This window comes from Corvus hawaiiensis, chromosome 11 (assembly GCF_020740725.1).
Source record: "Corvus hawaiiensis isolate bCorHaw1 chromosome 11, bCorHaw1.pri.cur, whole genome shotgun sequence".
In the NCBI taxonomy this organism is placed as follows: Eukaryota; Metazoa; Chordata; class Aves; order Passeriformes; family Corvidae; genus Corvus; species Corvus hawaiiensis.
Window position 1 is genome coordinate 20,844,324 of NC_063223.1, and position 20,782 is coordinate 20,865,105.

The following is a 20,782-nucleotide window of genomic DNA, read 5'->3' on the forward strand; positions in this document are numbered from 1 at the left end:
CACCTGCGCGGCGCCTCCGCGCGCTTCCCGCCACTGCCGCGCATCCCCCGAGCCCCTGAGGGACCCCTGAGGGGAGCCCTGCGCGGCAGCGGAGCGGAGCGGGGCGCGGCGCAGCCTCTCCCCGCTGAGGGGAGCCCCAGCCCCGCCGGGGGAGGCTCGGCTCGGCTCCGGCACCTCGCGGGGTGGGGAGACGCGCTGCCCGCCCCCCCAGGGCTTCCCCGCTAAGTCTGACGGAGCCGCCGCCTCCCAGCGCAGCGCAGCGGCCCCGGCGCAGGAGGAGGCGCCGTGCGCGGCCCGAGTCCCCGGGCGCTGCCGCCGGTGAGGGGACAGCGGCGGCTCCGCGCTCCCGGCGGCTCCGCTCCGCTCGCCGGCTCAGGTAGGAGCGGGAGCGGCGACCCCCGGGGCTGCCCCGCGCCGCGGTGACCTTGAAGCGGGCGGCGGGGGCGGGAGCGCTGCCGGGGCCGAGCCCATCCCGGCGCGGTGCCGGGGGCAGCGGGATGCGGCCGGAGGATGCGCTCGGGCGGTGGATGGAGGCGGCTCCGCGGGGCGGGCGGGATCGGTGGCAGCGGCTGCGCTGCTGCGGGAAGCCTCTGGTCTCAGTCCGGCTGAAGCCCAGAGGGCTCTTAGAGATAGGAATGGGTCGGGAGGCGGCGGCGGAGCCCTGCGCTGCCCGCCCGAGGCACCGCGGTGCCCGCTGCGCCCGCGGCACCGCACCCGGCAGGAGCCTCAGCGGCCCCGGGGACGCGCTCGGGGCGCCGCGTTCCAGGAGGTGACGCTCTTCCTAGAAATATTAATTTGAGAGAGTCATAAGGAGGTTGTTGCCCGCAGCTCTGCTCCCTCGGCGGGGCTGATGGAAGGAGAAGCCCTCCCGGGAGCGCCGTCCCCGCCGTGTCCCCGGCGCTCGCCCAGCTCCTGCGGTGCCGCTGAGCTCTGCTGCGGCCGCGTTGGGGCTTTTTTTGTTTTCTTCTTTTCCACGGGGGGATTTAAATGTTTTACAAGCAGTAGTTCTCAAAGCCTCGCAGTACTCCAGCGGAGCGTTACGAGCGCCTCAAAGCCCGAGGAAAATGCGGCGGGAGGTAACTTTGCCCGGGTCACGCAGTGCACCAGCCGCCCAGGTGCCCCTGGATGCCGGCTGAGGCGGCCGCTGTGGTCCCGGTCGCCACCACCTTGGCATGGATGTCGTCAAGATGTGCTTTCCTACCGTCACTGAGCATAATGGGTTGTTCTCCTAAAATCTTGATTTGGAGACTGTGCTAGAAACGTGAACGGAGGGGCACTGTCTTCCGTTCTGTATCTTTGAATGGCCTCTTGTATTGTAGGTGGAGGAAACATCTCCTTTGCTGAATTAAACTGTCAAAAAGTTTACTTCTTTCTGTGTATTTGTTGCTGATTCTTTTTGCCTGTGGTTTTTTTTTTTTTTTTCCATCTTATTGTGCAGTTTTATCACATTACACCAACCTAATTCTGTGCTAATACTTTCTTTACTTTCTTTTTATTTAAAGCGTATTTTGTAGTAAAGTGCTATTTGAGAAGCATGGGTACCAAGATAAGGTGCTGGGAAGATAGGCAAGCTGAAAGCAATCGTGTAGAGTAGGACTTAACTGCTCCCAAAATAAGCTAAAATGTAAGTTTTTAAACAGTGTGAAAGTTGATACTGCTGTAACTCAACTCCCAAACAGTGACAGGGAATCTTTTGAGAAATACTGTGTGTGGCTGATAGATACTGTGAGCCCTGAGTTACGTAAGCAGTCCTTTGAGTGGGACTGCGTGCACACTGTCATGTTCTTGAGCACCACTTCATTTCTGATCCTGTCCCCTCACCTACACGTGACTAATTTTCATGTGCTGACTCAAACAGGATTCAGCATTTTCATGACTCTTCTGTGGAGAAGTGGTTTTTCTGTGTATCTTGCTAAGAAACCAGCTCAGTATCTCAGTATTCTCTGTAATGACTTCATGATCTAATGTTAAGCTGCATTTTCAAAGCGAATATTGCTGCAAGTTCTTCCTAAAGCAAAAGAATATGGATTAAATGTTCAGTTTAGTGTCAATATGAACACAGTCACTTTAACACTTAATGGAATGGAAGTGGAGTATTCTGTTACCTTGAATTCCTATTTGATACCACTACCAGCATTGTCCTTTGCTCGCATGCTGTAAATCCAGGACCGCAACCTCTTGATTATCCAGGCTACTGAATGTGATATTGATCCAAATGTCTGGCATGTCTCTCTATCCCAACCATATCTTTTAACCATTCAATTGTCTATTTCCTGATTATGCTAAGTACATTTTTATTGTTTCTGACAGGCTCCGTGGGGAGATAGCAGGGATATTTATATGGTGTCCTGTCATGCTGTCACCTCGATGGATCTGGTTTGGAGGAGTGCAGTGAGGAGTCTGAATAGAATATTATCATAGCCAGTGGGTTTGGTTTGGTTTCCCCAAAAAGGTGTTTGGTGTTACTGGAGATGCCTCAGGGTTCCCCTCCTGGCCTTTGGCACTGTTTCAGAGGGCTGTGAGTCTCCACTGTGTCCCACGTCACATATCAGCCACCACAGGGCACCTCCAACAGTGTTTGCTGCCTTTTTGTATCTGGCTGAATCAAACTTGGTGCATTTGTCTGGTTCCTCATCCTTGGTTAGCCAAGAATAAAGCACCTCAGGTCATTTACCACAGAAACTTCAGTGATGTGACTGGAAAGTAGGACTGTTTGTCTGAATATTGATAATCCTCTAAGTGCTTGGAGTTTATCTGCATCTACAAAACCTGCATATTTTGCAGTGTATTGTAGGCAGTCTAAAGTACACCAAGTGAGGTTAAAAAGAAAATTCTGATACTCAAAACACTCTAAAAGTTGCATTGTTACTTAAGATTAGGTTCAGGACTGCAGTTGGGAAAAAGTCATCTCCATTGACCATGAGGAAAAAGCAGAGTAATTGTACAAGAGATAAGTGATTGTTTTAGCAGCAGTCTGATGGGAGATGATAGTGGAGGAGATAATTGGGAACAGAGCGAATGTTTACATTTAAACAAAATTGTATGACTGCTGAAATCTTTTAAAACAAACATCTGAACAAAGCTCAAACTTCTGGTGAAGCTTATCCTTGGAATGTGTGTGTCAGACATAAGGATTCTGTTTCCAAACAGCTTTACATTTAATGTACACTGTGCAGTAAATGTCTGCAGTTTGCAAAGTTCAGAGTGGAACTTAAGTTGTCCTTTGAAGGAAAAAGTTTGTAAAAACTAAGATATATAGAAAAGCAGATTATTGTATGGATAGAAGTGGCAAATCCAAAAGGATAAATGGTTTTAATTATCTGAAAAGAAAAATATAAAATATTTGAGAAAGGAAAAGGGAGAATGAACAAGAAATATTTGTGTGTAATAGGACGAGAGGAGTGACAGCAATGAGTGTCACAGTGGCTGAGATCCAGGCTGGTCTCAATATATTCATGCTACAGCATTATCAATTAAATCACAAATGCTTATTTTTTGTCAAAGACTACTTTGAAAATAGTTTCATCTTCATAAATGGAGTTATTTAGTAGTGAAATATTTCAGACTCCCATTTTACGGGTGTGACCAATTTTTTGCATCTATGTGATCTAAGACAGCATTTCCTAAGGGATGTGTAACTGCTGTATTGCTGGATGACCCCGTTTCCATCAGCATGGACTTGTATCTATGGGTCATTAAGTAAAAGGCCTTGTTTTCACATATTTTGAACGTTATGCTCAGAATTCTTGAATGTTTTGTAGCATCTAAATAGAATAACTGGTGTGCTGCAGGGATGTCCTCCACACACTGGAATGTAAACCAAAAAAGCTTTAAATATTTCTAGGAGGCAGGGGTTGCTACATCTTTAACACCTACAGTAGGAAGTGTGTTCTGGAGGGTTCACTGCACACCTTTAAGTATGCAGTAAAGGTATTTCTGAAGAGCCTGCTCAGGTCAGTGCCCTCAGAGCCTCAAGAGCAATTCTCTTGTGGATGCTTATTAATCTGCTCCCAGCCCTTTTTCTCCTCTGATTGAAAGGCCTTGCCTTGCTGGCAGGTTTTACAGTTGCTCCATCATTCCTATTCCAAGGCCATGCATCCCAAGAACTGCTCAGCTTCCTGAAGTTGCCACAATTGGCGTGCCAAGGGCTTGGGAAGGCAACGTTGTCATGCAAGAGCCGAACCTCCGTGAAAGAGCAGCAACAGCAGGGTTATGTGTTGGGTTGTCCAGCTGCCATAATACAGGAACCTCTGTGCACAATGAGTTTATTCCCTGTGCAGTGGACTGCCTTTAAAAAGTCCCAGCAGTGGGATTTTCAGAACCAGACCTGCCTAATTTCATTTGTGCGGGTGGAGGAGGTACTTCTCCTGCCTGCATGTAGCTGTGGGATTATGTATACATTGCATGTGGATATGGAAATTGTCACAAGGGCCTGCAGATTCATCAAGGATTGATATTAATTGTTGAAGGGACAGGATTTAGAGCTGCAAGACTGAATCACATTTCCCTCTCACACTCCACAGCAGTGTGACCTTGGATGCACATTTCAAGTTTTGAAAACCTTTTGTGCATTATGAGGCCAGAATAATGCAGCTGTCTCTATTCAGCATTTCTATTTCTAAGATTGATAAATCATTAATTCCACAGTGTTTGGGGAATTGCCTTTAGCCTGATTTATTTATTAACAAGGCTCAAATAACTTACATTGAACTTACGAATATTATGCCTACTCTAAAGTCATCCATCAGGGATGAAGATTGCTTAAAGATATTGCAGCTGCTGTCCACTCCATATGCACCTCTTCATGACATGCGTTAGGATTCAGGAGTTTTCTGGTGAACAGGATTTCTCTTGATGGTTATCAGTGAGCCTAATGCCCAGCACATTCCTTTTGTTGTCTCATTATGAGCAGGAGATTCCAAGCCTCTGGATAGCTTTCCTGTGCAGAAAAAAATCACCTTTAAAGTATTTGCTGATCCTGTATATTCTGTCCTGCTTATTGGATAGCCATTCTTCATTAGGGGAAGTTATTCCCACTGATGGGAAATCTTCCATCCTGGAAGGTGTGATTGCATTCAGCACAGCAGACAAAATAAGGCCATATTTTAGATGACCCAGCATTTAATTTTTTGTGACTCAGGTAATTTCTTGGTATTTTAAACCTTTTTGTAATGTTGTTATTATTTAAAGAGGTTAATACTGTTTAAGAGGATTGAAATAATAGGAATTTTATTTTCAGGGAATGTTCTCTGTAACCCAAGCTGAACACTTCCAATAGGTTGATGGGTTCCTAGAAAGTAATCTAATACGCATTTCAGAATATTTTTAAGCAGCAGTATGAATGAGGAGATTTATGATAAGCAAGCAGAAAAAATATTCTTTGCTATCATCAGATTTCTTTGCAATTGCTGAAGCTTAAAGTAATTACTCCAAAAGAATTAAGGTTTACATTCTTTGTCATCTCAGGAAGTGGATATGTGCATTTTTAGGTGCTGGGCTACAGTTACAGGAGAAGCAAAATGGAAGTTCTGAGAAGAAATTTCATTATTTATAACTAATTCGTGGCATCATTAGGTGTATTTACAACTGCTTTGCTGCACTGAACTTCTGGTTGTAGGTTCAAATGCAATGTTAATGCATTACTTTAGTCTACAAAGTCTACACGTTCACCAGCGTTTTTCTAATGTGTGAAGTATTTTACAAGCTTTAAATCAGTTTATGCGAACTAAGAATAGAAGACTGGCGTGAGTTTTGGCCTATAAACAGTAGAAAGTAATTACATGAAGACAAAATGTCAAAATTTTACCTGGAAGAGAGTCTATTCCACATCATTGGGTTTTTCTTAATTACAGTGAGTGCCAAGTGTCCAAAAGCCCTGACAAAAACTGGGCCCATTTTTTAGTTCAGCTTGAAAATGCCACAAGAATCAATCTGGAAGATGTAGAATGATTCTTCTTGAAAGGTTAAATACTCTGAAAAATTAATGTGTTATATACAGCAGCCCTGGTGATTCTGTGTCAAGTGCTAAAGAATTGGAGAGCAGTAGGAACACGAAAATGCCATTATGGCCTGTGAAGGTTGGTGTTAATGGGTGTGTTCCCTCCAAAAGATACACTATTACACTGCTTTTTTGTGACCCAACAGTGCTCCCCTCATATTTTCCCTTGGCACTGCTGACATTTATTGCTCCCCAGCTAAACAGGATGACAAGACACAGTTGGATTTACTGGGAATTTTCTTGTGATTTTTTTCTTCACTCATGTTCTGCAACTTTCTGGACAGTAGAGAAAATGGAAAGGTTACTGTCTGAGTGGCAGTCCTGTTAGACATCCTTTTCAAAAATACCATTATACCATTTTTTACTTATAGTCAACAGTGGCTTCCAGATCCCTTCCAACAGAACTCAGCTTATCTCTATTTAGTGTTCTTCTTGATGTCTGGATTTGCACTTGCTCTGCTTACACTTCACTTTCCAACAAGTTCGTCAATGCATTACATTTTAGTCTGAATTTTGATCTTGTTTGCTTGTGGACTGGAGGTGATATGAACCCTACCTGTTTGCTTCACAAACATTTTTCTCTCCTGGCATTTTCTAATGTGGGGAGTGAGTTGTGAGATGTATTCCACTGACAGTGAATTTTAGTAATCACTTTTGATTTGGGTGGTGGTTTGGTTTTCGTTTTTTTTAAGAAACTGAGCATCCACTAAACTGCAATTTCGTATCAGTCCTTCCACGCCATGAAAATGTCACGTTGGTCAGTTACAGAAAGCTTTACTGTCGCCAGTATAAACTGCCTGTTACTGGGTTTTCCTTCTGTAGTAGCCCAGTTACCATATCAAAAAGGAAACTTCATTGGTTTGACATTCTGATTATTTTCAGGCACTTAATCCTTCAGGTACTTATATGGTGATTTAACTTGTTTCAGTGTCTTCTGTGGTATAAAAGGGAGGTGGTGGGGTTTGCAGTTTCCTCGCTCAGCCCTGCTTCTCCTTTTGAAGCTGCATACTGTTTTTGCCTCGCTGCTGTCCCTTAGGAACTTTACCCTCCCTTTGTGCATTATTGAATATAATAGCTAATGTTTGGGGATGGCTTTAGGTAATTCCTGAAGTACTCTGCAGTGAACTTCATCATTCTCTAGCAGACTGAGTATGTCTGGCTTCTTTTGATAGTTTTTAGCCTAATTCATTTTTTCTTCAGGCCTCTAGTCCTGTCTTCTCAGTAAAAATAACTTTAGAAATATTTTTGCTTTTCATTATCCTTGAGATGGAGACATAAAAGAATATGAAGGAAGCACTGAGTGCTTCAGCTTTCTCTTTGCCATCTGTTATTTTCTCTCCTTTCCCATTAAATACTAGAGCCTCTGCTTATCTTTTTCTCCCACTTACTTCTGTTGTATTTATAGATCCTTTTCCTATTGCCTTTTTATGTCCCTCATTAGTTGTTGATCCTTTTGTGTGTTGGCTCATCTGGATCAGAACTGAGACATTTGTGCCATTCTAATACTTGTTCTTTGTTAAATGTTCTTGTTTCACCTTTTGTACAATCTCTTCTGATAGTCAAAGCCTTTAAAGACTCTGGGTGTAACAGTCTCTTCCAGTGTTTCCTACATTCCCCTGCACTGAGATAATCTCTTGCACTATTTCATACACTCTTCATTGGTAACTGTCAGTTTTCCTGAATTCCTTGATCCTCTCTTTAAGAGATGTTACAAATCACTTGACTGAGTTTGCCGAAATTGTTGCCCTGAATTCCACTTCTTTTTTTGTGCTTCCTTCACATCTTCCTTTCAGTGTGTTACTAGTGAGTTTTCCTGACTTGTGATAATGCTTACTTGAAATGTATTGCTGCCCTTAAGATCTCAGCCAATGCTTTCCTGTTAATGAGAATAAAACACAGCTGCAGCATTAGTAGTGCTTCCATGCTCATACCTTTATCCTGTTAGCACAGCTCTACCTTGATGATATCCCACGTTTCCTGCTCAAGGAAAGACTAAAAAAATGCAGGTATGTGATGGCTGTGGCATGGGAAGGGAGAACAAATTGTGTTTCGTTACCTGCTTTGTTAGGGGACATTTTGTGCCTTCATACACATTGCTTGTCTTTGTGGGCTGTTGCTTCAGATTTATAATTCAGCTGTTACAGTGTGCACATGACCTGCCTGTTTCAAGGGTTAATTAATCACTACTTGTAAAGCTGCTGGGAATTTTGGATAGAAAATGCTGCTGTAAGCGCAAAGCACTGTTTGTATCTGCAAGATATTTGTAATGTTATTCAACAGGAGCATTAAAGCCATTTACTTATGTGGAAGTCAAGTGTGACGTGTTCTACAAATACACAACCAACCAAGTCTCTTCTGTACGTGAAAATACCTGTTTTTTTGCTGTTCTTCTTGAGGACACCTTTCTGAGAACCTTTGCATTTCAAGTAGAAGAACCTGCCTAGAACTGAACACCCTGTAGTTAAAATTTCATCCTGTCCTAGGGAGAGAATTTGTAAACTTAGCACCAAGGGTTGTGTTCTTGTCAAGTAACGTTTATGGCCTGATTATCAAATAAGTTATAGACAGTGCAGTAGGAAGGTTTAATGTATTAAGGGCAGGATTTTTAAAAAGGGGAGGAGTGGAAGCCAAATGGAATTTTAAGTCCTGTTGGCTTGTCAATGGGATTTGTGCATCCCTAAGTTGGATGTTTTTGAAAATAGCACTGTAAGTTGGTGACTAATAGAGATCTTTCCATGATAATGGCTTACAAGTTACCATTAATAATTCAGCTGAAGGTTATTGCAGTCCGGCTCAGACTCCTGAAAATGGTGAAAAGCTTCTCTCTGTGATTTTAGTGGCTTTGGGTTATGTTGTAAGGGCACTCTGATGAAATAATGTGCTTTTGAGGGATGATTTTGCCCCTTTCAATGCATCTTGGCAGCCAGAACTGAAAGTCATGAATTACAAGAGAAATGGATTTCTCTTGTAATGCCGCCTTTGATGCTTTTCGTGTGCAAGTATTTACAGGGATGTATAAGATCCTGTTCCCCTGAGCGGAGGAAGAATCAGGCAGAGCGAGTTTCTCTCTGCCAGCTTTCCATAGCCAAAGCTCGGCGGTGGATTTCCTTGGGAAGTGCCAAGCGGCTGTTCCCGCTGCGCAGCACGGGCTCTGCATCGCACGGCCCGGCAGCAGCCCCCTGCCCTCTGTGCAGCCCCCTGCCCTCCGTGCAGCCCCCTACCCTCCCTGCAGCCCCCTGCTCTCCGTGCAGCCCCCTGCCCTCCCTGCAGCCCCCTGCTCTCCGTGCAGCCCCCTGCCCTCCGTGCAGCCCCCTGCTCTCTCTGCAGCCCCCTCCCCTCCCTGCAGCCCCCTACCCTCCGTGCAGCCCCCTGCCCTCCGTGCAGCCCCCTGCCCTCCCTGCAGCCCCCTACCCTCCGTGCAGCCCCCTGCCCTCCCTGCAGCCCCCTGCTCTCCGTGCAGCCCCCTACCCTCCGTGCAGCCCCCTGCCCTCCCTGCAGCCCCCTGCTCTCCGTGCAGCCCCCTGCCCTCCCTGCAGCCCCCTGCCCTCCGTGCAGCCCCCTACCCTCCGTGCAGCCCCCTGCTCTCCGTGCAGCCCCCTGCCCTCTCTGCAGCCCCCTGCCCTCCCTGCAGCCCCCTACCCTCCGTGCAGCCCCCTGCTCTCTCTGCAGCCCCCTGCTATCCCTGCAGCCCCCTGCTCCCCCTGCCCTCCCTGTAGCCCCCTCCCTTCCGTGCAGCCCCCTGCTCTCTCTGCAGCCCCCTGCTATCCCTGCAGCCCCCTGCTCCCCCTGCCCTCCCTGCAGCCCCCTCCCTTCCGTGCAGCCCCCTCCCTTGGCCCAGCCGCTGCCGCAGCCGCCGCTGGCTCGCATCGCTCCTTCTGCGTCCTTCCCCGTCTTCCTCTCCTCTCTCAGCTCTCTCCCTGCATTCTCAACAAATATCAGCATCAATCCTTTCCCTTTAAACCATTTCCGTTCCTAAACATCCTTCTAGTCGCTATCGCTTTGGGTGGAAGCACGCCTTTCCCAGCTGGCTTAACAGTTAAACCTGCCGGTTTTCTCCAACCAGATTTTCAAGCATCCCAGAAGCACAGCGCTGTCTTTGGGTAATCTGTGTACAAATATAGAAAACAGAAGACCCATGTGCATATTTGTGGGGAACATAAAATCTGTAAGAGAACAACAGTATTGTTTAAAAAGCAGATGGAATATTTTGAGATTTCTAGGGAGATGTGGATTTTTTGCTATTATACCAATATTGGTGAAAAGACATTGATCAATCAAAACAAGGATTGGTGAAAACATGTTCATTAACACTGAAAGATGAGCTGATAGGTCCAGATGCCTCTGCAGTAGAGAGATATATTTCTCTAAATGAAAACACAGAGGTGCTGGTGTTGAACTGGAAGTCGTTTGGAAGTATTTCTGTCTCCTCACAACACCACTCAGTGCCTGTTAGCAATCTGCCTCTGCAGCAGCAAGGGGTGTTCAGCACTGATGGCTTTTCAAGTTCAATAAAATCGTGCCTTAAACATGAGTCTGCCTGAATTTCTCCGTGGAACAGAGGACTGCACAGCGAAGAACACTTGGGGAAGATGGAATGAACACATCTGGGGGCACACATTAGTGTTTGGTTCCTCTGTGAGTGCTTCAGTGCTGGGGGTGGGGTGGGATGGGATTTTTCATCCTGTTATTACATACAACTTTTGGCTTCATAACTTTCCTACCATTCAGCCTTTTTTTTTTTTTCATATTTCTGTGTAAATATGATGAAAAAAATTATGTAATTGGAGGAGCTTATGATACCCATTTTGATTTTAAACCTGTTACTTCTGGAAGAAGATTGCAGCCTTAAAAGGTTTGCTGCGTGAGGGGAGGGTATACAGAAGGAAAAGCCATAGGATGACTTTAAGTGTTGAACAATAAAACCGGAACAAAAACCTTGCTATAAATAGTAGCCTGGTCCCAGTTCAGTGAAGTACTTAAGCATATGCCTAAATCCCTCCTTGTTCCACAAAGCACTTACATGTGCATTTGAATTCTGCTGGAGTAAAGCATTAAACATCAGGCCTGAGTGCTTGGTGGAATTAGGGGCTGTGTGTACACGGACAGAGAAGGGTGGTTTCCTTCACAGCCCCCTGGTGTGCTGGGAGCCTTTGTGGGGTAACATTTCATAGGAAATTTCTGATGCCGTGCACTGACCAATTAACTTGGAGAACTGTTGGGCATGAAAGTATTGGAGAGCAGTTGTGTTCTGATATTCCAAAAATTGTGTTCTTGTGGTGTTTGTGAATTGATCAGGCTTAATGATAACAGCTGCTTTTGTGATAGTAGGACCTGTATTATCTACTAAATTGAATGTCCATTTTCCTTATAAAACTACAGGAGTGAGGATTTTCCTCATGACATCAGTGAGACAGTCTGCACTGAGGAGTTCAGAGCATGGGCTTCTCCATCCACATATCCCAGTTAACACTCAAGGAGTTTTCAAGTACATCTAAAAACCATTTGGCTCTCAGTTTTAGAGTTATCTGCATAAGAGCTCTTACAAAGGCCTATTTTCTCAGAAAATACTTACCATCTCTTCTTATAATGAAATCTAGTTAACCATTTCAGTTTTTCAAAGTATTGCCCACTATACAACTATTCTACAGGGATCCTAACTATTGACAGCTATTTTTAGTCCTCTTATCTCTGGAAAGGCTCCACATAAATTTCATAGTGGTTGTTGTGGCTGGCTGGATCCATCAGAAATTGATAATTAAAAACTGTGTCTCAATCAGGCGAAAATAACGAAAATACAATATATCCTGGAAATATACAGCCAACCAGACTTTAAAAAAAATATGGATGTTATAAAACTTACATTTCCATTGAGATAGAAACTTCAATGTGTCAGTCCCTCATCAGGGATTCTGAGGTACAGACTGGCTTTTGAGAAACCTGCTCTGAGTCCCTGCTCTGACTGACAGCGCAGCTTTCACATCTCTGATCACTCAAAGTTAATCAGCCCAGGATTCCCCAAATGCATTTCAGTATATTGGTTATCAGTCACCTTCACAGCTGGGATAATTCTTAAAATTTTTCTTTCCAATGGAAATCTGGGAGAACTAATGAGTAATTGGACTTTTGATAAAGCAAAGGTTTGACCAAAAAATATTGTGATGTTTTAATGAAACAGAGTTGCCACGATGATTTGGTGGACACACACACACACATCAAGTGGATCTAGAAGACCACTTTAAAAAATATTCTATGAAGTACTGGGACTGTTTAAAAAGAAGCCTGTAGAACCCAAGTCATGCCTGGTGCTAATTGTCTGTCAGTCACAGTGCTGGGGCTTTGTTTACTTCACTATTTCTCTGTTGAGCAAATCTCTGTACCTGTTTTGTGGGGGTGCATTAAATCTCTGCCAGGAAAAGCACACTGTAAGAATGGTTAATTCAAATGTTATATATTTGAGCTGATTAAAGAAATTCTAATCTGGATCCTTATGTAGGAAGTTATAAAAAGCTTTCATAATTTAAACCAGATCAAGTCTATAAAGTCATAATAAGCTCATGTAAATCTCCCCAGTGTAATAGTTGAAAATTTTCAATTGTATAATTAAAAACACCCCTCTGTAAACATTTGAGTGAAAGTCCCTTGCTGTTTTACATTCTATTTGATTAGAGCAGATAGAGCTTTGAAGAAGGGCCATTTTGGGCTGATTCAAAGGTCAGCTGCTGCAAATCCTGGCCAATGTCGGGATGGGCTCTGACTCCGTGCGCTGCACTTGGCACTATGAGTTATACAAAGTGAGTTTTATCTCTGTGAGCTTCGTACTGTGTGAGTGGCACTTTCTGTACCAAGGATCAAAATGTCTGTTAGAAACGGGATCAAAATACCAAAATCAGGCTGTAGAATGACACATAACTTCTGTTAAAATTAATGGAGTTTCACTATGGGATGTAATTAAGCAGGTTGGTAGACAAGAAACTAATGAGCTGGTCTTTGTGAAATATGCAGAGAGAGTAACTTCCAATAGGATATTGCTAGGGAAATGACAGATTAGAATGGAAATAAACTGATGAAGTGTTTGATGGTCTGATGTTGAAATGTACATGCAATGAAGCAAAGGAATTCTGCAAAGTATAACTCTCTGTCAGGCTTCCTCTTCCCTGAAAAGAACTGCAGCGTTTTTAATTAAATGTTCCGGAGCTGTTTCGTTAAAGCTGCATGGCAAATAAATTCTTTCATTATTTGGTCAATGGTGGTGCCAGAGGCCTTTAACTCTTGCCTCCAGGAGAAGGGAAAATATTTTGAGCTATATATAAAGTACCATTACTAATTGTAAATACAAAAAAAATTATAATTTTTATCAAGAAAAATTATCCAATAAATGGAATTGCCTTCCGTTCCTTTTAGGAAAAAACCCCCATTTTTCAAAGACAGAATTTTGTATGTGTTAGGAGATACTGTGAGCAAAGTCGAACAAAATGGTCATGCTTATTTAGTTAGCAAAAATATTTAATAACAGAAAAAGTAGAGGGGAAACATGACCAGCCATTAATTCCTTTGCAGTGCCTTCTGTGCACTTTTTCTGCAGAGAGCTTTCAGCAGACTTTAACCTAAGCAGGGCTTCATCAGCTGGATACATTCTCCTCTCTCCCTTCCTCCACCTCCTTGGGAAATTGAAATCAAATTGCATTGTGCAGCAGATTAGTCGTGAGTTGAGTAATCAACTTGCAAGGCAGTGATGACCTGGAAGCTTGGTTGTAAGTCCTCCCCCTCCCCCAAATCCAGTGCTGTGGCTTTTTCCTACATCCTTGTTTTCTGTCTGAGATGACCTACAAGGGAATATGGAAATGCACACACAAGCCTATGCGTAGGAATAGGAGGGAAAGAGTGTTCTATGGGAGGAAAAAATGTATCTGTCAACTCAGAGTGATTTATTTGCTCGTTTCCAATTCTTCCTGAATGTGGAAGGCAGGTTTCCTTCAGCCACACTCATGTTCCAGCTCCTGTGTGCCTGTGCTGGGCTCCTGCTTTAGGAGGATGGGATTGGTGGCAGTTTTTTGTATTCACTCTTCTCGTCCTCACCCAGCAGGATTGTAGCTGTTGAAGGTGCAGTGACAGTGCTCTGAGAAACACAGCGTATTTTCAAGTTGGGTTTTTTCTCTCTCTCTTTAACATTTTTTTCCCCATTTTGTTATCTAAGATGCTTTTTTAGCACCACAAGGGTTGGTAGAAATTGAAGTTCTTCACAGATTAGTCCAGCTGTGGTAATCTGTGCTGGGTTCATAGAAATAACACAACACTATTTGTTATTTATATGAATAGTTGTGTGAGATCATTATAAGGTCACGACTTATATTTAAATACATCATACATTAAAAATACACTTCCTAAGATGCTTATTAATATGCATAATAATGTCTCAGCTTTCTGAGTGGCAAGTAACTTTTCATGTATGTTGAAGTAGGAATTACTGTGGGAAAAGGGAACTTCTGTGAAGCACTTCCTATTTATAAATATTTGAGAAATCCTGTCCAGCTATAAGTAGTAAGGCAGGCTGCAGGCTGGAGATGTGATCTTAGAAGACACCAGATTCAGTGAAGATGGTGCTGGAGTTCTGGAGCCAATGAGGCACCAAAGAGGTGCTTTTTATAGATGAGTATTTGGCCCTGATAACACACACAGATTACTAAATTGATTAATTTTCTGTTTCTGGCACAAGATTTTCTGTGCATCATCTCCATCACATGTGATGTTTTCTTGTGAGTTGTAGTTCCTGGAAACATATAATACAGCAAAAACACCTTTTTCTTTTTTCGTTTGACTTTCCTTTAAAAAAAAATTCCTTTATAATTGTGTAGAAAAATATTTTGAAATGCCTCAGATGTTGCCTTAAAAAGAAACAAACTGTCAATTTTTTCCCCTTCTTCCTCATTTTTATAAGGAATGACCAGATTAGGATTTTTTTTTTTCAATTTCTTGGTAATAACGTCTCTACAAGATAATTCTGGGGCTGCTTTGGAAGCCAGTTCTCTGCTACAGTAGTCAGCATTAATACAGCTGCATGAAATTCCTGGTGTGTATCATTGCCCTTTTAATGTTCAATTGAGAGTGTAAAATAGCATTTAAACTCACTGGGGCAGGAAGTGCAGTAAGGTGGAGTATCCAGTTGCCAGCAGGTTTACAGACACAGAATCATTTAATGAACTTGAGAAAAGTAGCTGAAAATGAAGAAACTGCATATTAAGTTGAATCCTTGATGTGCTCTGGGGTGCTATTGTACTAGAACAGATTACAGAAATCAAGTAGGAGCATTCAGCATTTTCCTGTACTTAAGAAGAAAAAAAGAGAGCTCTTTTCTATAGAAATTAAATCCCAAGTTCTGTTAGATTATCTCAAATTTAGTATTGAAGCCCCATGAACAAAACTTTCTTATCAGCTATGTTATAGGGAATTTCTGTGTGATTATAATGAGCAGAAACTGGTGTTGGACTAAATCCTCCAAACAGTAGCTCTAATTGTAGACGTAAACTTTCAGAGGATTCACCTTTCTTGGTAGGCTGTTTAAAAAGAATATTTTCCATATGCAAAATACTTTTTAGGGAACAATAAGGGTATAAAATGAGGCAGTCTCAGATTAGGATATTCTGTAGTGTCTATTTTCTGGGCAGCCTCAAGAGTGGCAGGGATCCCATCTGAGCTTGTTATTCAGCACAGCCTGGATGACTTCTGTGTATTCTTGTGCTACAAATACGACAAGGATCTCTCCAGACAGAAGAGTTCAGTGCATTGTGTGTGCTTGCACTGGGGGAAGTTTCAGCTCTGATGACTGGGTGAAGTGGATGAAGGCATAGAAAATGAATTGTATTCCCAGGGCTCTTTCAAAGGAGCGTGCAGGGAAATCCTTGGCTGAGTCTGCAGTTACTCTCAGGTGTGGAAGAGTATGTTCAGTGTCTGCACTCCTCAGCATCCAGCTTCACTCCCCCTGACTTGCAACACTGGAAACTGGAAAAAGTCAATATTTAGAAAGCTGGGATTGAATAGGTCACAAGAGCTGAGTATTTACCTGAGGCAACCAGGCCAGGGCAAGTGAAGGAGATGCCCTGACCAAGAGAAAGTTGGTGATGTAAGATGGGTGGAAAATTTTCTTAGTTGTTTTTTTTTTTAAGATCTCGACTCAGATAGAAGATAGCCCAATTACTCCAAGAATTGGATTAAAAAAATGTCATAGATGTTGAAAATCTTTTGAAAATGTCTTTATTGAATCATTGACATGAGTGAATTCTGAGGAGAATGAGGAAGAGGCAGCTGATGAAGCAAAATCTTCACTGACCATCATGCCTAAAACTCCACAAAAAGCCCCCACAGAGGCAGAGGGAAGTGGCAGAGGTTTATCTACAGCTATTTTTGTGCTGGGTTTTTTTTCTCCTGTTGAACTGAAGATGGGCAACTGCTTAAGAGACCTCTATGGGAAAATGACAGACAGAGATGAAATGTGTGTATTGCAGCTGCTCTCCTGCCTGCGTGTCCAGACTTACTCCAGGTATAATTTTCCATTTCTTCAGTGTTCTGGGGACTGCAGGCAAAATGCAGATAAAGGCAAATTCCTAAGTGCCTTTCAGTTGGGTGGGCGTGCTTGATATCTCCTCACTGTTTATCTGCTTTGACATTTCTGATAAATTAGTGCTTTTCTTCAGCAGAAGTGTTTTTCTAATCTGGTAGTTTATGAAGCCTCTCACATGGCCATCAGTGGACCAACAGAAGGTCAATATGCAGCATAAATTAACAATCTACTGCCATGCCATTGCATTAGAGAAATTAAAAGTAATAGGAATAAATGTTATCTTTGACAGACAATTAATATATAAACTATAAAATGGACAAAATACTTACATGAAAATAAGCCCTGTTACCAAGAACAATAATATTGTTAGGCAGAGACATTAGTAGTGTGTCTCAAAATCACATTTTAATTACAAATGTTTCTTAGGAAACATCAGTCTGTTGTTCTTCTTTTGCCTATCCTCCTGATGATGTGATCTTTTGTGGTTCCCGTATAGAAGCAGAGAAGAAAACATTTATTCAACAACATGAGGGTAGGAACATGGCAATTAAAGCTGAATGCAATTCCAAGCTATTGAATATGTAAACAAAATTGTCCATACATCTTCTTTCTATTGGTGACCTAATCTCTGAGTCTGTACAGATGGACAGCCTGTCTCTTCTTCCTTAACAGTTCTTGCAAAAAATAAACTTGCCTTTCCATTTCTGCTGTTTAGTGTGCATTAAGTACCTTTAATTTTCAGTATAGTTCCTCTTTATGTAGCTGTTTTGCAAGATGAGCTATAAACATTTATAAAACGTAATTATAGAGACGTTTAATTGCTGTATAAATAAATGGGTTTGAACACAGACATAAGAATTCTCCATGGAGTCACTTGATGGTGTGTGTTGACTCTCAAATTCATTTTCTGCTGGGTAAGAGTAACTGGCTCGGAAGTGCAACCAGTCCCAACACAGCACAGCTTTAGGGGTTGCTGTAAATCTGTCACTGCCTTTTAGCAAAGATTGTAACCTTAGTTTGGTTTAGTGCTGCTCCAGTCCTGTTGTTAACCCCAGGTCAATGATTCAGAATGTTTCACGGCATCGTAGGCAAATTTAGAAATGCCAAGTTTTCAAGGAAATGATGTGAATTAGAAGAATAATGACTTGTATGAGCAGAGAGGATAAACCTCTATGAAAGCGTTCAAATGACTCAAAGGCCTTATGAATTACAATTGCCAAGGCAGGGCTGTGCTGCTTGAAGAGTTACCAAGTTACTAATTGCTAACTTTTCAACCATGACAGATTTAGGAAAGCCTAAAACCTGGTGCATTTGGTCTTGCTCTTCGCTGATTTTCCTGTTCTGTTTGATCTGGTTTTTGTGGCTCTTTGATTTGGCCAGGATAAGTGTGTGTGCATACAAACATAAAATCATTTAATTGCCACTCAAGGTAAATGGTGAATGTGTGCATGCACATGAACACACGTGCTGCCCTCAGTATCATCTAATTACCACCCAGAGCAAATACTCTTCCTGTTTTCTGTGTCCTGGGGCACAAAAGGAATGCTTACTTCTTTTAACTTGTTTTAGAGACAGTAGGCTAAGTGTTCTTCTGGAAGACATAATTTCATGTCTGAGCACAGAAACGTAGTAGAAGTGACTGTGAAGATTAGAAATATGTTACACTTTCTTGTCATTTAAATATTTTGTTTTGCATGAGATTGTTTTGTGCGTCTCCCTTGCATCTTGCTAAATGTTTGACATTTACATATATGATGTAACCATGATTAAAAATGTGATCTTGCCTAGATACTATAGAAATATTGTGCATATTTATTCTTTGCATGTGAACACAGACTTTTGTATATGCATATCTAGATTTCTGTTTCTCTTATCTGTTTTGGGTTTTCATATTTTTGTTTCAAGGCTATTAACAGAAAGAATAAATATCATATAGCTCTTATGAAATGCAATGTTTGCCCCATTCAGAGGGTAAAGGGGCCTTGGCCAGTTTACCAGTAAATAGATGTTTAAAGCAGAGAACTAAAAGTAAGATTAGAAAGTTATCGCTAATTGGCATCCTGTGGGTTGAGCAAGAGACTAATGAGACAGAAATAATATTTATGCACTGCATGAATATACCACTGCAGTAAAAATGAATAATGACTGAGCCGCTTTCTCATTCTTGGAAGTGGCCCTTCCACTCCTGGAGGCCTGTTTGTGTAACTCCTGCACTCTGGGGACTGCCCCTGCTCTAGGTAAGTCAGAGACTGCAGGCTGCACAACCTTTTAGCCTTGCTGAAATATTAATTCTTTTCAGCATTCCAAACTATGCACAAAGGAATCAAAGTACAATTGCTAATTGTTGAGGAAGGGAGGAGTCTGTAAGAGAAGAGCTCAGAACTCACTATACCTACAGCAATGTTGGTTCTTTTCCTGTCTCTTCTTTAGCTGTTTCCTTGGCCCATCCTTTCTCTGAACTCCCCAGTAAGACCTTAGAGGCAGAAGACTTTCTATTTTGCCCTTTCACTACTGTAAATATTTAGGAATGGCTGTTCTTAATAACAGAAGGTCCTTTGCCTTAGTTATCCCTGCTGAAGTTTTGGGTTTGAGAAGGTGAACACACCTGAGTCCTGGAATATACTTTTACCTGTCTACCTGTTAATATTCCTGTTAATATTCCTGTCAGCTCTGCCTGCCAGCCCAGGTACCAGCTACTGACCACGTTCCTGTGTTAATTGTATGGGCCCCTGCAGGATCTCAGTGGATGATTTTACCCAGCTACGAGGAGCAGAGTTGCATTCCACACTGGACTAAAATCCCTGTGAATTAGCCCTCAGCTAAAGTTGGTAAATTTTGTTTGCTTTCATATTCATAGTGACTGAAACAAAAATTTTGAAAGAAACAAAACCAGAATTGAACTGAAACAACAATTACTGGATTCTTGGCAAAACACTGTATAAGGCATTGCTTTTCAGCCTAAAATATTTGCCAGCTCAATTAAAACTAAATGTTTTCCAGATTTCCTTGAATTTAGGTGAATTTTGAAATGAAAACTTAACAGTATAAAAGATTTTAACATGAAATATTAAATTGTAGAAAAAATAAGTATTTCACTTGGATTTCAAAATGAGATCTTTTACATCCTGAAACTTTTGCTCTCACATTTTTTTCCAGCTTAGCCTCTTGGTCAAATACGACTTAAATGGGAATTGGTTTTAGTCATGACCTCTGTCTCCTGCTCCTGCACTGCCCAGCTATCCCAAAGAAGCCCTAATTTTTCCTGCTGGCTGTATTATCACTGATCCCACTGACTTCTGCAAAATGTTCCTGTGCTAAGTGAATGTCATTTGGAGGAGTGACATGCTCTTTACTGAGGTTTTCAGTCGACTGCAGTTTGACTTCTCAAGAAAACTGAGCCCATTTACTTCCAGCATGCTGCTTGATAAGTGATATGGATAACCCCTTCCCTAAGTATGGAAAGGAGGAAAATCTGAGATGTCTGTATTTGTTTGTTCATATTCTAATTCTCTAAATGGATTAAAACTCTAAAGCATGTATTATTTTTAGGTTCATCAAGAAAAACACACATCCATAATTCAGACTAGAGTAGACCTGTGCTCTGTGGCAGGGGCTTTCATCTGAAATAAGTGCAGCTATTTCTTCATCCAGGGCATTTCCTGCCATCTGGTTATTGCAGTAGCTGTGTGTGCTATTTATGATGTGTATAGGAAAAGCAACATATGTGCTTTTATCTGATAAGTAGTCGAAAAGCTTTTTTTTTTTCTGTTTGTTTTACTGTAGTTGAAAATTCTGCCATTGCAGACTTGGATTAAAATTGCTTGACTTTGGAAGAAATACGTAATGAAGAGTTGCTGAAATTAAGTTTCAGGTGGTAGAGGATGAGAAGAGGTGCAGTAGAGCGCTTCAGTCTCCTCCTGTGCAGCAGTGACCGTGGTGCTCAGTGGCATTTCTGTCATTTGCTCTGGAGACTTCTGTGTATGTTAATGCTCATCTGTTAATGTTAATCATCATTCCTGGTTTTAAATGCAAACTCTTCCTACTTTGATCTCCAGGCTCTCCCACGGCCCTGCCTAACATTGCTCCTGGGCAGGCTTTTCACAGGCCAGATACTATTTGTCAAAAAATGAAGAGAAAATGTCTGCCCACAAGTTTCTTATTTGCATATTCATCTGGGCATATTCCTGGCTCAGCCTGGGCTTCTCGTTCTTTTCCTTTCATTAAAATCT

At 42.3% G+C, this 20,782-nt stretch overlaps 1 protein-coding gene across 5 annotated transcripts in view; it reads left to right on the forward strand.

The window, feature by feature from the left end:
* Positions 1-265: 265 nt before the first annotated feature.
* ATP2B2 (ATPase plasma membrane Ca2+ transporting 2) overlaps positions 266-20,782 on the forward strand; it is a 387,814-nt gene continuing 367,297 nt past the window's right edge. For 2 of the 5 annotated variants that reach the window (XM_048316144.1, XM_048316145.1), the window contains exon 1: positions 266-376. The gene's annotated coding sequence lies outside the window, so the exon portion shown is untranslated. The remainder of the gene's footprint in view (positions 377-20,782) is intronic. The other 3 variants (XM_048316142.1, XM_048316143.1, XM_048316146.1) reach the window with 2 other exon arrangements.